We start from the raw sequence: 13,938 nt of genomic DNA on the forward strand, positions 1-13,938 counted from the left end.
GCTCTGATACTCTTGAAATATTAAAAATCATCACTGTCTCTGTTTTTTGTCTTCTCTGTAACTGGCTCTGGGAAAATCAAAGTGTTCTTTGTATCAGCCCCTTCAAAACCACAAAAATGAATGTGAATGTTTTAAGGACACAACTGGCTCAGGGCCTAGCCAATTTCTCTCAATGGTTCCTTTCCCCCATCTTCAGTGTAGTTCCACTTTGATGATTCAGATCTTCTCATTTGAAAACAGGTTCTTCCAAGTTGTATCTTTTAATTTTTCCCTGTGTTTTCCAAATCCTGCCTCTCACTTTCTTTTGACTTTAATGTGGAATTATATAATTTTACCCTGCAGACCATTTTGTTTATTAGATTGTGTGAAACACATTATGTATAACATATAATTGCAAAGGCACATCTGATTAGACATTAATAAAATGATAGCTCTGCTCTGAGATAAGAGTTGGGAGTTTGAAAATGACAGTCTTCTCTTTTATTAGGTATATTAGGGTGGCAGAATTGTACATGGAAAAATTATTTGTCGAGTAGCTTGTTTCTCACATTTCAGAGTGCTGCAGTAAATATGATTTAGCATGGACTCGCTTTGTTATTGGGTCTGTGCCTACAGAAACTGCCCTGGTAATGTGTTTGTATGACACATAATTAGGTGCATGCTATAACTTGTTCTCAGCTACAAGACACATCAATTTGAACAAGCTGCAATATCCAAGCATAAATTAAGACCCATGTTAATCATTATGTCTGACAAATTTCCTTGGTTTTAAAACCATAATATGTTCATGAAAGAAGCATGAGGATTGTGACTGGGGACCACTAAAGGAAACATCAGGTGAGATGAATTACTGGGCCTAATCTCTACCAGCAATGTGAATGTAGTAAAGTTAGATTTCATTTAGAATCAAGCCCTGAGACCTAAGCTAACCAATACCACCCCCCCCCACATTTTCATTCAGGCCACTAGGGCCCGTAGACCAAAATGCATCGATATCATTTTTCTCCAAGTCCTTCAGTAGATATGAATTGGTCTAGCCTTCTGGAAAACTACCTGTAATTATGCAAGAAAAGTCACTGTGCTATTCACACCCTTTGACTCAGTGATCCTACTACTACTAGCAATACAATACCAAAGAGGTCAAAGGACAAAAAGAAAAGCTCCAGAGATCCAAAAGTATTAACACAAGTATATTCTGTGGTAGAAAAAAGGGAAGCTAACTAGATGCTCATTAAGTGGAAAAAAATCAGTCAGTCACTCAACAAGCATTTATTAAGCTTACTATGTGCCTGGTGGTATACTAAGTGCTGAAAATACAAATAGAAGCAGAAAGACAGTCACTGCTATTAAGGAGCTCAGAGTCAATGGAAGAAACAATAGATGAAGTATGTATAAACAAGCTATATATAGGAGTGTATATGGTTTTCCAGGAGACCTAAGCTAATTGATGCCATCACAACCAACCCCCAATTTAGGGAAGTACAATAATTCATTCAGGTCACTAGGGGCCAAGGTCTCCATAGTCTAAGGGAAGCAGAGTACAAAGTAGGCCATTTTGATTCACCTCCTACAAATTTATTAAGTATCATGTGCGTGACACTGTGCTAAATGCTGAGGATACAAAAAGGCAAAAGACAGTCCCTGCCTTCAAGGAGTTCACAATCAAATGGAGAAGACAAAATGCAAATAAATGTATACAAAAAGCTAAAGATAATTAGGAAATAATTATCAGAGAAAAGACACCAGAATGAATAGGAATGAGAAGAAAAAAACTTCCCATAAAAGATAAGATTTTAGCTGGGACTTAAAAGAAGTCAAAGAAGTCAGTAGGCAGAGTTGAAGAAGGAAAACATTTTAGAAATAGGGTATAACCAGAGAAAATACCTGAAGATATAGGAAGAATGGAAAGCGGGGTAGGGTGGCAGGTTGTGAAGGGTCAAACAAAGGGTTTTATATTTTATTCTAGAGGTGATGGGGAGCCACTGAAGTTTATCAAGAAGGGGGATGACATGATGAGACCAGCACTCTAAGAAAACCACTTTGATAGCTAAGTGGAGAATAGAGTGGGGAGATACTTGTGGTGGGGAGAAAACCCAACAAGCTACTGGAATAGTCTAGGCATCGAGGGATGAGGGGCTGCATAGGGTGGTGGCAGTATCTGAGAAGAAAAAGGGAAATATCCCAGAGATGTTGTGAAGGTTAAAACCAACATGCCTTGGAAACAGATCAGATATGGAGGTGAGGGGTGCGGTGAGAAAGAGTAAGAAGTTGAGGATGATGCCCAGGTTACCAGGTGTATGATGGTGCCCTTGAGAGTGAAAAAGAAGTCTGGAAGGGGGAAGGTTTTTTGGTTGGTTTTTTTGGTGAGGCAATTGGGGTTAAGTGACTTGCCCAGGGTCACACAGCTAGTAAGTGTTAAGTGTCTGAGACCGGATTTGAACTCAGGTCCTCCTGAATCCAAGGCTGGTGCTCTATCCACTATGCCACCTAGCTGCCCCCATTTTTCTTTTTTGTCTATTCTAGCAATTTAATTACAGCCATGTAATTTTTACTCTTGCATTTCCTCAATTGTTTCTTCCTTATATTTGCCCTTTTCCTTTCCTACTTGGTGAGATTTGGCTTTCCTTTCAAGGATCTTTTTGCGATCTTTGTCCAGCTTTAGCCTTGTGATAACCACCTTGCTGGGATGAATGCCCACATGGACAGTTGTGTCATTAGCCTTCTCCCACTGCACATGCTCAATGTGGATCACATACTTCTTTCTGTAAACCTGGACTACCTTGCCAATCTGCTGTCCTTTGTAGTGTTCTCGAACTACTTGGACTTCATCATCTTTTCGAATGGGCATGGGGCGGACATTGTACTTCTTTCTGCCTCAGCTCCTTCAAAAGAGGAGAAGACATAATCTTCCTCCGTATGTGGGAAGGCGCATTGAAATGCCTCTTGTGGTTCTTCCTTGGGTCAGATGTCACAAAGGGATTGAATTTCATTTTGACCTCAGAGCTACTGTGGAAGAGAAGAGGCTGAGGAGCTACTTCTGCCTCCTGGGGAAGGGTGGGGGGAAGGGGGAAGGTTTTAAGGGAAAGATAATGAGCTGAGTTTTTGACATGCTAAGTTTAAGATATCTACAGGATATCTAGTTTGAGATGTGCAAAAGGCAGTTGGAGATAGGAGAATGGAGGTCAGCAGAGGTTAGAAATGTAGAAGTAAATTTGAGAATCATCAGCATAGAGAGAATCATTGAATCCATGGGAGCTGATGAGATCATAAAGTGAAATAGCATATAGAGAGAACAAAAGATGGTCCAGGACAGAGACCTGTGGGGCCCCTATAGTTAGTGGGAGTGACCTGGATAAAGATCCAGCAAAGGAGATTGAGGAGTAGTCAGATAGCTATGAAGAGAACCAGAGAGAGTGTGTCTTAAAAACCTAGAGAGTGATGAATTAGAAAATCAATAGTGTCAAAGACTGCGTCATGGTCAAGAAGCTTGAGGGTAGAGAAAAAGCCAATGGTTTGGGGGCTTTTGTGACCTTGGGTGAAGTCACTTAGTTACTATAAAATGAGGAGATTGGACGGGATGGCCTTTAAGTCAACTTCTAAATCTAAATCTGTGATTCCATCATTTAATTAATTTGCTCTAAGTATAGTAACTTAGGGAAAGCAGGAGAGGGAGAGAAATGTTTAGGCTGATAAACTTCTATTCTCATATGACTCATATAATCTATTAAAAATAAAAGACAATAATGTTATTTTACTTAATTGTGAATTTCAACATAGCCATGCTTTTACGTGCTTCACTTAACAGTCTCTAAATAAATTGACTCAGTTACTTGTTGCTTGTTAACAATATATTCTCATTTGATTTATGAATTTAATGTTTAGTGGCATAACCACAGCAAGTTGGTCTTTCTTCTATTAAAAATTGCTAGAAGGCAGCAATTCTATCTAATTTGCTTTGTAAAGAGCGCACAGCCTAGTACCATACAAAAAAGAATGTTATGATGATGATAATGAGAAACTAATATATTCATATTTTTAAATGACTATTGTTTTCCTTCTCCCATTATTTACAAATATATTGAGGTTGACACTACATACTCAATTATATTCACCATTAAGTTGGGTTGATTGCCTAACAATCGATTAGGTCATCAACAATATGTCTCACATGGTTTTACTGACTGAATGCCATATGGTTGGAGTCATAGTATTATGGAATATCAGACCTGGAAGATATTTTAGAGATATAGTATAACTCCTTTATCATCCAAATGCAGAAATAAAAGCATAGAGAGGTAGGTGACTTGCCTATGCAGTGAGTCACTTAGTCAAACAAGCAGTTTATTAAGCAATTGGTATATGCCAGGCATTGTGCTAAATGGTAGGGATACAAAGAAAGTAAAAAAAACATGGTCACTGTCCTCAGGGAGCTCTAATTCTATTGGGGAAGATGATACATTAACAATTATGTACATACAAGATATTTACGGTATAAATGGGAAGTAATCTGAGGAAAGGCATTGGCAGTGAGGGGAAGCAGAAAAGACCTTTTACAGAAGGGAGGACTGGAGATAAGTCTTGAAGGAAGCTAGCAATGCCAGGAAGTAAAGATAAAGTAAGCATGCCATGCATGGGGGACAGTCAATGAAAAGGCAGAGTGAGCAGATGAAGTGTTATGTTTGAGCACCAGAAAGAATGCAAGTGTGGCTAAATCATAGAGTATGTGGAAAGTGTAAAAAGACTGTAAAGACAGAAACAGGCCAGGTTGTGAAGGGCTTTCAAAGCCAGAGATGTATGTATTTATTTATTGCAGGGCAATGAGGATTAAGTGACTTGCCCAGGGTCACACAGCTAGTGAGTGTCAAGTGTCTGAATCCGGATTTGAACTCAGGTCCTCCTGAATCCAGGGCTGGTGCTTTATTCACTGTGCCACCTAGCTGCCCCCAAAGCCAGAGATTTATATTAGATTCTGGAGATAAGGAACCCACCTGAGTTTACTGAATGGGGGTAGGGGTGGGGAAAGGGTCATGATCACACCTGAGCTTTGGGAAATTTGATTTGACAGATGAGTGTAGTATGGTCTAGAGTGGGGAAAGACAGCAGGAAAGAAGATCAATTAGAATGTTATTGGAATAGTCCAGGTGAGAGTTGATAACTGGAAGTACAATGGTACTTTGGACAGTAACAGTGAAGGAGGGAAAGAGGAAAGATTTGGGAGGAAAGAAAGAGTTCTGTTTTAGACATGTTAAGTTTGAGATGGCTCTGGGCCACTTTGAGATATTTAATAGGCTGCTGGGGATATGAGAATGGAGGTCAGGAGAGAGCTTAGGGCTGGATGAATAGATTTGTCACCATCTATATCGAGATGACAATTGAACCCGAGTGAGAAGAAGGTCTAGGGCAGAGCCTTGGAGGATACCCACAGTTAGTGGGCATGGCACAGAGGACAAACCACTAAAGGAAATTGAGAATTAGCAGCCAGACAGGTAGGAGGAGAACCAGGAGAAAGGAATGTCAGGAAAATCTAGAGAGGAAAGAATAGCTAGGAGAAGGTGGTGATTCACAGTGTCAAAGGTTGTAAAGAGGTCAAGAAAGATAAGGACTGAGAAAAAGCCAACAGATTTGACAATTAAGAGATCACTGGGAACTTTGGATAGAGCCATTTCAGCTGGATGATGAGGATGGAAGGCAGGCTGCAGAGGAGATGAAGAGATGGCATCTATTGTAGATGGCTTCCTTAAGGAATTTATGATTGCCTAACAAGTAATTGGATCATAAACAATGTGTCTCACTTGATTTTAATGACTGAATGCCATATGGTGAGAGTCATAGCATTACAGAATATTAGAACTGGAAGAGACTTTAGAGATCTGTTCCAACCCCCATTTTAAGCAGAAACTGAGGCCTGGAGAGGTGATTTGCCATGGCTGCACAGGTAGCTAGTTATCAAATCAGGTTTCTAGACTACCATTATTTTAAGTCTTTTTAGAGGCCAACACACACTATGTTTGGTAGTTGATATAAATGAATCGGATGGATAAATTAGCAATGAATTGCTTCCTACTAGCTGGGAAGCAACTGATGGCCAATCAACCCAACTTGACAGTTGAACTACAGGCACCATGTAGCTATGACTTCAGTGATAGTAGAAGAGGAACTTCTGGCTCTTGTCCCAAGTGATTACAGTTTATGTAAAACAAACTATACCTCATAATACATAGTCAATATTTTAATTTTGGTTTTCCTCCTTACTACTGTGATTGCAGTAGCGTTTTCAGGGTTCAAGAATGCCCCAATAGTTACTCTTTCATAAGAGGGCTAGTATTTTTTCTCCAGGGCTTCTTCTATGATTTTTGTTGGAAATTGATCATTAGACTTATGTCCATTTTAGAATCAAACCTGTTAGCTATAGGGGATATTCTAAAATTCTACATTGTAAATAACTACTTAGACAGGGAGTAATTTTGGGCAAAATTCCAGTAGGTAAAGTGAGATCATTATCTTGGGATCTATGGTTCCTACTTAGCTTGTCTCACCTGAGTTATCTGATTAGTTCTTGTTTTGGGTGAAAAATGATTTTAAAACAATATTTCGATAATGAAAAGCGGAGGAGTTGAAACCTAGACAGGTGTTAGTCATGCTCTCTAGAACAGGAACATCAAGTCTTCCAGGCCATTACACTACTGTGCAAACAGAGAGTTTAAATATGTGGATACGAAAGCTGACGACTTCTTTGTGAATGTGTATATTGGGAGTGCTTAAAGTGGGAATTAATGAGCCAATAGTTTAAAATGATTCCTTCGCTGCTTTTATAGTCTGTGATGCAGATACATATTCATGACTTTGTAACAGGTGAATTGAGTCATTAGGAGCTGTTATGTCACATGGAAACTGCCCGTGGACTGTAGAAGAGCTGTGGTGAAGCATACTGAATGAGCATGCTTAGGGACAGTTCAAAGAACTGGGAAGACAACAGTAAGAGGTGAAGATTCCTTGTCCCTCTTGGCTCCCCTGCTGCCTTTTCCTCTTAGGCAACCTGGGTCAGAAAGGACAGATGTAAAGGGCTGTAAACAGGCCTCAGGTACAACCCCAGCAAGCTCCAGTAAATGAGGTGGTCCTTTTCCCTTCATTCCCAAGCCAGTAACATCGCCACTCCCCTCCCCTCTCAATACATCCACTGCTCCTGACTTTGGGAGGACTAACAGAAGCAGACAACAAAAAGAGAACACGATACATGTTCATTCGAGGAGTTTGTTGCAATTTCACTGAGTTCATGGGCTTAGAGACCATTCAGTCTGACCTGTATCTGAGCAAAAATACCCTGAACAATTATCCCTCACAATTTAGTATCCTGACTTTTATTGAAGACCTTAAGTGGATAGAAGAATAACTTCTTTCAGAAGCATACCGTTTTACTTTTGTTATTAATCAGTAAATCAAAAGGCATTTTCCACGATTACTGCATGTCAGGCACTGGAGCTACAAAGAAAGGTAAAAAAGAGTCCCTGCTCTCAAAGAGCTCATAAGGCTGCAAGATCATTTCAGAAGGGAAAGCACTGGTTAGCTAAGGAGACTAGGAATGACCTCCTATAGAACGTGGGATTCGAGCTGAGATTTGAAGGAAGTCAGGGAAATTAATAGGCAAGAAAGAGGAGAGCAAGCTTAGATGATGACTAGTGAAAAAGGATGGAAATTGGAAATTTCTGAAAGTTCTTCCTTTTGTCAAGTCAAAACCTACCTCTCTGCAAGTTCCACTCAATTCTCCCAATTTTGCTCTCTAAGGCCAAGACAACGAACAAGGATGTCCCCTCTTCCATATCACCTTTTCAAATGCCTGAAGATTGGCCTCTCTTCCATAGCCTGTCATTTCTTCCCTACGTTAAATATCCCTCAGTAATTCATTCATTTGCTGATTCAAAAAGCATTTACTAAGTATCTCTTGGATGTAAGGTACCACACTAGACATAGGGGGTTAATAAAAAAAAATAGCCCTCTAGGAGCCAGATACAATTGGCTTACTTGCTGTTCCCTATACATCACATACTACATCCCACTCTCCATGCCTTTCTACAAGGACATTGTCTGAAATGTTCTTCCTCTTCATCTTTGCCTCAAAGTATTCCCAGCTTCCTTTAAAGCACAGCTCTGGGGGCAACTAGGTGGCGCAGTGGATAAAGCACCGGCCCTGGATTCAGGAGGCCCTGAATTCAAATCCAGCCTCAGACACTTGACATTTACTAGCTATGTGACCCTGGGCAAGTCACTTAACCCTCATTGCCCCGGAAAACAAAAACAAAAAACAACAAACAATAAAGCATAGCTCTGGCCACTTCATGCTGTAAGCCTTTCCTGAACTGCTTTGTTTTGCATGCTCTTATTCCCAATTTCTTTATATTAATTCACTCTGGATTGTGTATACATTCATCAGTGTACATGTTGCTCTCTCCCAGTACATTGCAAGTTTATTGCAGGCGGGTACTACTGCACTTATGTGTTTATATCCTCAGCATCTAGCACAGTGCCAGGCACACAGTAGGCACTCAAAGTCTTATTGGACTGAATTGAACTGAACGTGTATTCAGATAAATAAATGCAAAGTAATTTGAGAAGAGAATCTTAACAACCAAAGGGAAACAGGAAAGCTTTGTGAAGGAGAGACCTGAACTCAGCCTTGAAGGAAGCTGAGTGCCTCTGAAAAGCAATGGAGAGAAGAGAAAACCTCATTGGACTAGGAGATAGGCCATGAAAAGGTCCAGGGACTAGAAACAAAATGTCATGGAAAAGAAATAGCAGGTTGGCCAGTTTGTCTAGAACACAGAAGGCTTGAAATAAACCTGGAAAGGTTTATATAGATCTAAGAGTCACTTACATAGAGATGATCACTGCATCCATGGGAACTGATGGGATCACCGAATAGAGGAAAAAGAGGGACCAGAGCCCTGGAGTATACCTATGTTTTAGGAGTGTGATATAAATGATGATCTACCAAAGGATACTAAAAAGGATAGGTCGGACAGGTAGGAAAACACCAGGGGAGAGCAGTGCCACAAAAATGAATGAGTTTTTAGAAGGGGGTGGTTAACATGAGCACGAGAACTGAGAAAAATCCATTTAAAATAGCAGGTAAAAGATTGCTAATACCATTATAAATAACTGTTTCATTTGGATAATAAGATCAAAATCTAGGTTATATAGTGTAATGATTGGAATGACGCCACCTGCTGGATACTTACTGTAGAAGAGTTCTGCCCATGAAGGGAAGGTCTTTGAGGGCAAGACCAGGAGTCAGGAAGTGACGCGGGCTAGTGGGAGGAGGAAGAGACTGGCGCTCAGGCTCGCTCTTTTTCCTCTGGACTCGGGTGGAGAGCGGAGCTAGAAATGTGCTCTCCCTTTAATAGATAGGAATCTAGGCCTTTCTCTCTCTCTTTACCAAATTCTTATTCTCCTTAATAAATGCTTAAAAGTCTAACTCTTGCTAAAGCTTATAATTTATTGGCGACCACTCATTAGATATTTTAGACAGACTAGCTAGAATTTTAGCCCTTAACAATAGGTCTTCTTCAAGAACGGAGGACAACAACAAACCCTCAAGCATATTGTTTTATGTCTCTCTTTTCTTTCATAGCTAAACTTCTAGAAAAGCCAGATATATATGTTTCCTACATTTTTATACTTCCCACTAGTTCTTGAAGAATACCAGAATGACATCACTATGTTAGAGTAAAGTTACAGTGTGTCCAACTATCACTGATCAGATCAATACAAACTTTTCTCAATGCTCTACCACAGGTCGGACACAAATAGTCCATATGAATTCTTGGAGTGGATTCTGTAAATTTGAGCATCTCACATTTCTTTTGAGCCACTGCGATTCTACTTTGTTCATAGAGCATATGCCTCCTTTGTTGCAGGCATTCCATGACGGGCGGTCCTTTGCCAGCACCTGTCATATCACACAATCAATTCCAAAGTTCTACAGAGAGATCTTGAGAGTGTCCTTATATCATTTCTTCTGACCACTGTGTGAGCACCTTCTTTGTGTGAATTCTCTATAAAATAGTCTTTTAGGCGAGCGTACATTTGGCATTCCAACAACATAGCCAGCCCTTTGGAGTTGGGCTCTCTGCAGTAGAATTTGACTATCTGGCAATTTAGCTCAAGAAAGAACCTCAGTGCCTGGCACTTTAGCCAGATGATTTTCAAAATCTTCCTAAAACAGTTCAAGTAGAAGCAATTCAGTTTCCTGTCATGGCACTGGTAGACCATTCAGGTTTCACAGGCATATAATAATGAGGTCAGCACAACCGCTCTGTAGACCAATTTGGTAAGCAGTCTCATACCTCTTCTCTCCCACATTTTCCTTCAGAGACTCCCAAACACTGAGCTACCTCTGGCAATGTATGTGTCAACCTTATTATCAATGTGTACACCCCTGGAAAGTATACTGCCAAGGAAAGTGAACATATCCACAGTATTAAAAACTTCTCCACTTGCTGTAACCCTCTACATATGGATGTTGTGCTGCTGGCTGGTTGAACATCTCTGTTTTCTTGGTATTAATTGTTAGGCCAACATTAGCACAAGCAGCAGAGAATCAATCCATACTTTGTCTCATCTCAGCTTCGGAGGCTGCATTGAGTGTACAATCATCTGTGAACAAAAAAAGTCATGCACCAGCTCTCCCTCTACTTTGGTCTTGGCTTGAAGCCTTTTCAAGTTAAATAATTTACCATCAGTTTGGTAGCTGACCTTGATGACATGTTCATCCTCATTGGAGACATCTAACAACCTTGCTGAAAACATCATGCTAACAAAAGCATGGGAGAAAGCACACAGCCTTGCTTCACTCCCTTGATGAGTGGGAAAGCATGAGAGCATCATCCTTTAACCAGAGCCTGGACAAGCAAGCCATCATGAACTTTACATACCACACTGATGAACTTCTCTGGGCAACCCCATTTTGACATAATTTTCGTTAAGTCCTCACAAATGACAGTATTAAAGGCCTTGGTCAGACTGATGAATGTAGTGGGACAGACCTCTGTTCTGCTCCAAGCATTTCTCCTGGAGTTGTTGGGAAGCAAAGACCACATAGATCCTTCTTCAGCACTTTCTGAAGCCACACTGGCTCTTGGCTAGATGACCAAGTGAAGGATCAGCCTATTATGGAAGACTCTGGCAAGAATCTTTCTAACAATGACTAAAAGAGAGACCCCTCCCCTCTGAGATTGTCACAGGGCAATCTATTTCCTTTACCTTTATAGAAATGAACAATGGTGGTATCCTTGAAATCACGGGGGATAATTTCAGTCAACTTTGCTATGTACAATGGACCCCCACCTTGTAAATATCAGCTGGAACAGAATCAGCACCAGGTGCTTTGCCACAGAAGAGGAGCTGTGAATGAGAAGAAATATAAGATTAGAAAGTAGGGCCACCTAGCTGCCCCCTTAACACACTTTTTTTTTAAAGTGAGGCAACTGGGCTTAAGTGACTTGCCCAGGGTCACACAGCTAGTAAGTGTTAAGTGTTAAAATGTGCAAACCAGAAAGGAACACAATATCTAACTAGAATGGAGGACAGCAAGGCTATACATGCCCTCAGTTTGAGGTATCATGATCCTCCTAATGCAACAAAAGTCCCTTCTGGTTTCTTGGTATGCCATGTAACACTGGTCATTCTATTAGGCTTGCAGTCACAAAGAAATATGCCTTTTTCACAAGAACTATTATCTAACCACATCTCTCTTAAGCTGTATTGGTGCAGTTAATTTCAAGATCCCAGTAAAGGGATCTTATAATTATTCCTATTAAATCCCTCCTCGGTAGATTTGTTGTATAGTGGAGCACAACTGTAGTATGTGATGCTACAGCCAGCAAGTCTCACTAAAGAAACAACAGAGAAAACTACTGACTGGGAATGCAAACACAAAGAAGTGAAGGTCAATATGGAAAAGAGTAATAATGTTAATAGAAAACATGACATCTATAGAAACAAAACATACATTGATTTTGAAGACAGGATGTCTGAAGACCATTTAACGATCATAGGTCTCCCAGAAGAAGTCAAGTAAAAAAACCTAGAATACCTTAATGCAAGAAATAATACAAGAAAACTGTTCAGAACCTTTGGACATAGATAACAAAGTGCCAATCCAGAAAACCCACAGACTTTCTCCAAAAAATAAAACCCAAAAAACCCCTATTCTGTAAACTTCAAGACACACTTCTTAAAATTTTAAAATTCCAATGGAAAAGACTCCAAAAGATATAGAAAAGGAAATTGAAATAACAAAACTATTTTGTACCCATCAGAAACCACAGAGGGAATGGGATAATGTATTCCAAATAGCAAAAGATCTCAAGATGCAAAATTCAAGTACTAGGTTTCACATGAAATCGTCCTTGATCCCCACAGAGTCTAGCATCCTCATCTTAAATAATGGCCTTATATTTATTTTGTATACATTTCACATATACCTTTTTTTAAGTGAGGCAATTGGTGTTAAGTGACTTGCCCAGGGTCACACAGCTAGTAAGTGTTAGGTGTCCGAGGCTGGATTTGAACCCAGGTATTCTTGACTCCAGGCCGGTGCTCTATCCACTGCGCCACCTAGCTGCCCCTCATATATACCTTTATATAAATGTGCTGTCTCCCCATAGAACATAAGCATCTTGAGGGCAGAGATTGTTTTGTTATCCTTGTATTATCAACAGCTAGCTAAGTATCTGTCACATAGTAGGTGCTTAATAAACATTTAATTGATTCCTTGCAAGGCTTTGTATTTTCTTTCTCTCTTTTTAAAATAGAATCTAATGAGTAATTTATATGGATTGGTAGGATTTAGAATTCCTCACCAAAATCAAGTCTAAGGATATCATTTACTATTTAATTTATTTTATTTGCAGGGCAATGAGGGTTAACTGACTTGCCCAGGGTCACATAGCTAGTAAGTGTCAAGTGACTGAGGCCGGATTTGAACCCAGGTCCTCCTGAATCCAGGGCCAGTGCTTTATCCATTGCTCCACCTAGCTGTTCCATTTGCTCTTTTATCATAAAATCTCTTTCATGATATTATTCAAACCTAGTTCGAATTTGAGCTGACTGACTACCATTTCATATTTTTTCTAAAATATGTGTCAGGTTTTTTTTTCTGTGAGAATTCTAATGAACTTCACCATTTTTGTAGTTTCTATTTGTTCAAGAGGGAGTTCCTTTGGAATAAACTTTCACTAGAATTCATACCATTTAAAGACTGTCTTCAAAAACTTGTAGCTTTTGTTCCTACAAGCCCTTCCATGTTCAAGTACTAAATTTGCTAAATTATTTCTCCAAATCACATAATTAGATGACCTAATCTGTGGGAGCTGTTCTCCTGCAGTGCCATTAATCCAGTAACTACTTGTGTAAAAGCTATCTCCCCCTTAAGAATAATTCCAAAGCATGATGGAGGGAGGATAAGGGGTAGGGAGAGGGACAGAGACAGAGAAAGGGAGGGAGAGAGAGACAGAGACGCAGAGAGATGCAGAGCCACATAGATACACAGAAAGAGACAGAGGCAGAGACAGAGAAACACAGAGACAGAGAGAGAGAGAGAGATGCAGAAAGACAGAGACGTACAGAGAGACACAAAGACAGAGACACAGAGACAGAGAGATGCTACTTTGTTATAAAATCCTGATGGTCTTAAAATTGTACATGACTTGAGTCAAGGATGTTAGACTGAATAATTTTTCTTGGTAGCCATTGAAATAGAGGGTTAGAAATAAGTTGTTATCTAACAAACTATGAAGAAGAACCAACAGGTTTTCACCATTAAGTCCAGAAATAGACAAATTATAATTTACAGTGAATTAAATAGCAATGTACTATTTCCCTACCAAATGAAGGCTATGTTATAAAGAGAAAAGGGGGGGGGGGAGCTAGGTGGCGCAGTGG

At 39.9% G+C, this 13,938-nt stretch overlaps 1 pseudogene; it reads right to left on the minus strand.

Moving 5' to 3' along the window:
- Nucleotides 1–2,548: 2,548 nt before the first annotated feature.
- LOC122733777 lies at nucleotides 2,549–3,005 on the minus strand (annotated as a pseudogene).
- Nucleotides 3,006–13,938: the final 10,933 nt, after the last annotated feature.

This window comes from Dromiciops gliroides, chromosome X (genome assembly GCF_019393635.1).
Source record: "Dromiciops gliroides isolate mDroGli1 chromosome X, mDroGli1.pri, whole genome shotgun sequence".
Lineage (NCBI taxonomy): Eukaryota > Metazoa > Chordata > Mammalia > Microbiotheria > Microbiotheriidae > Dromiciops > Dromiciops gliroides.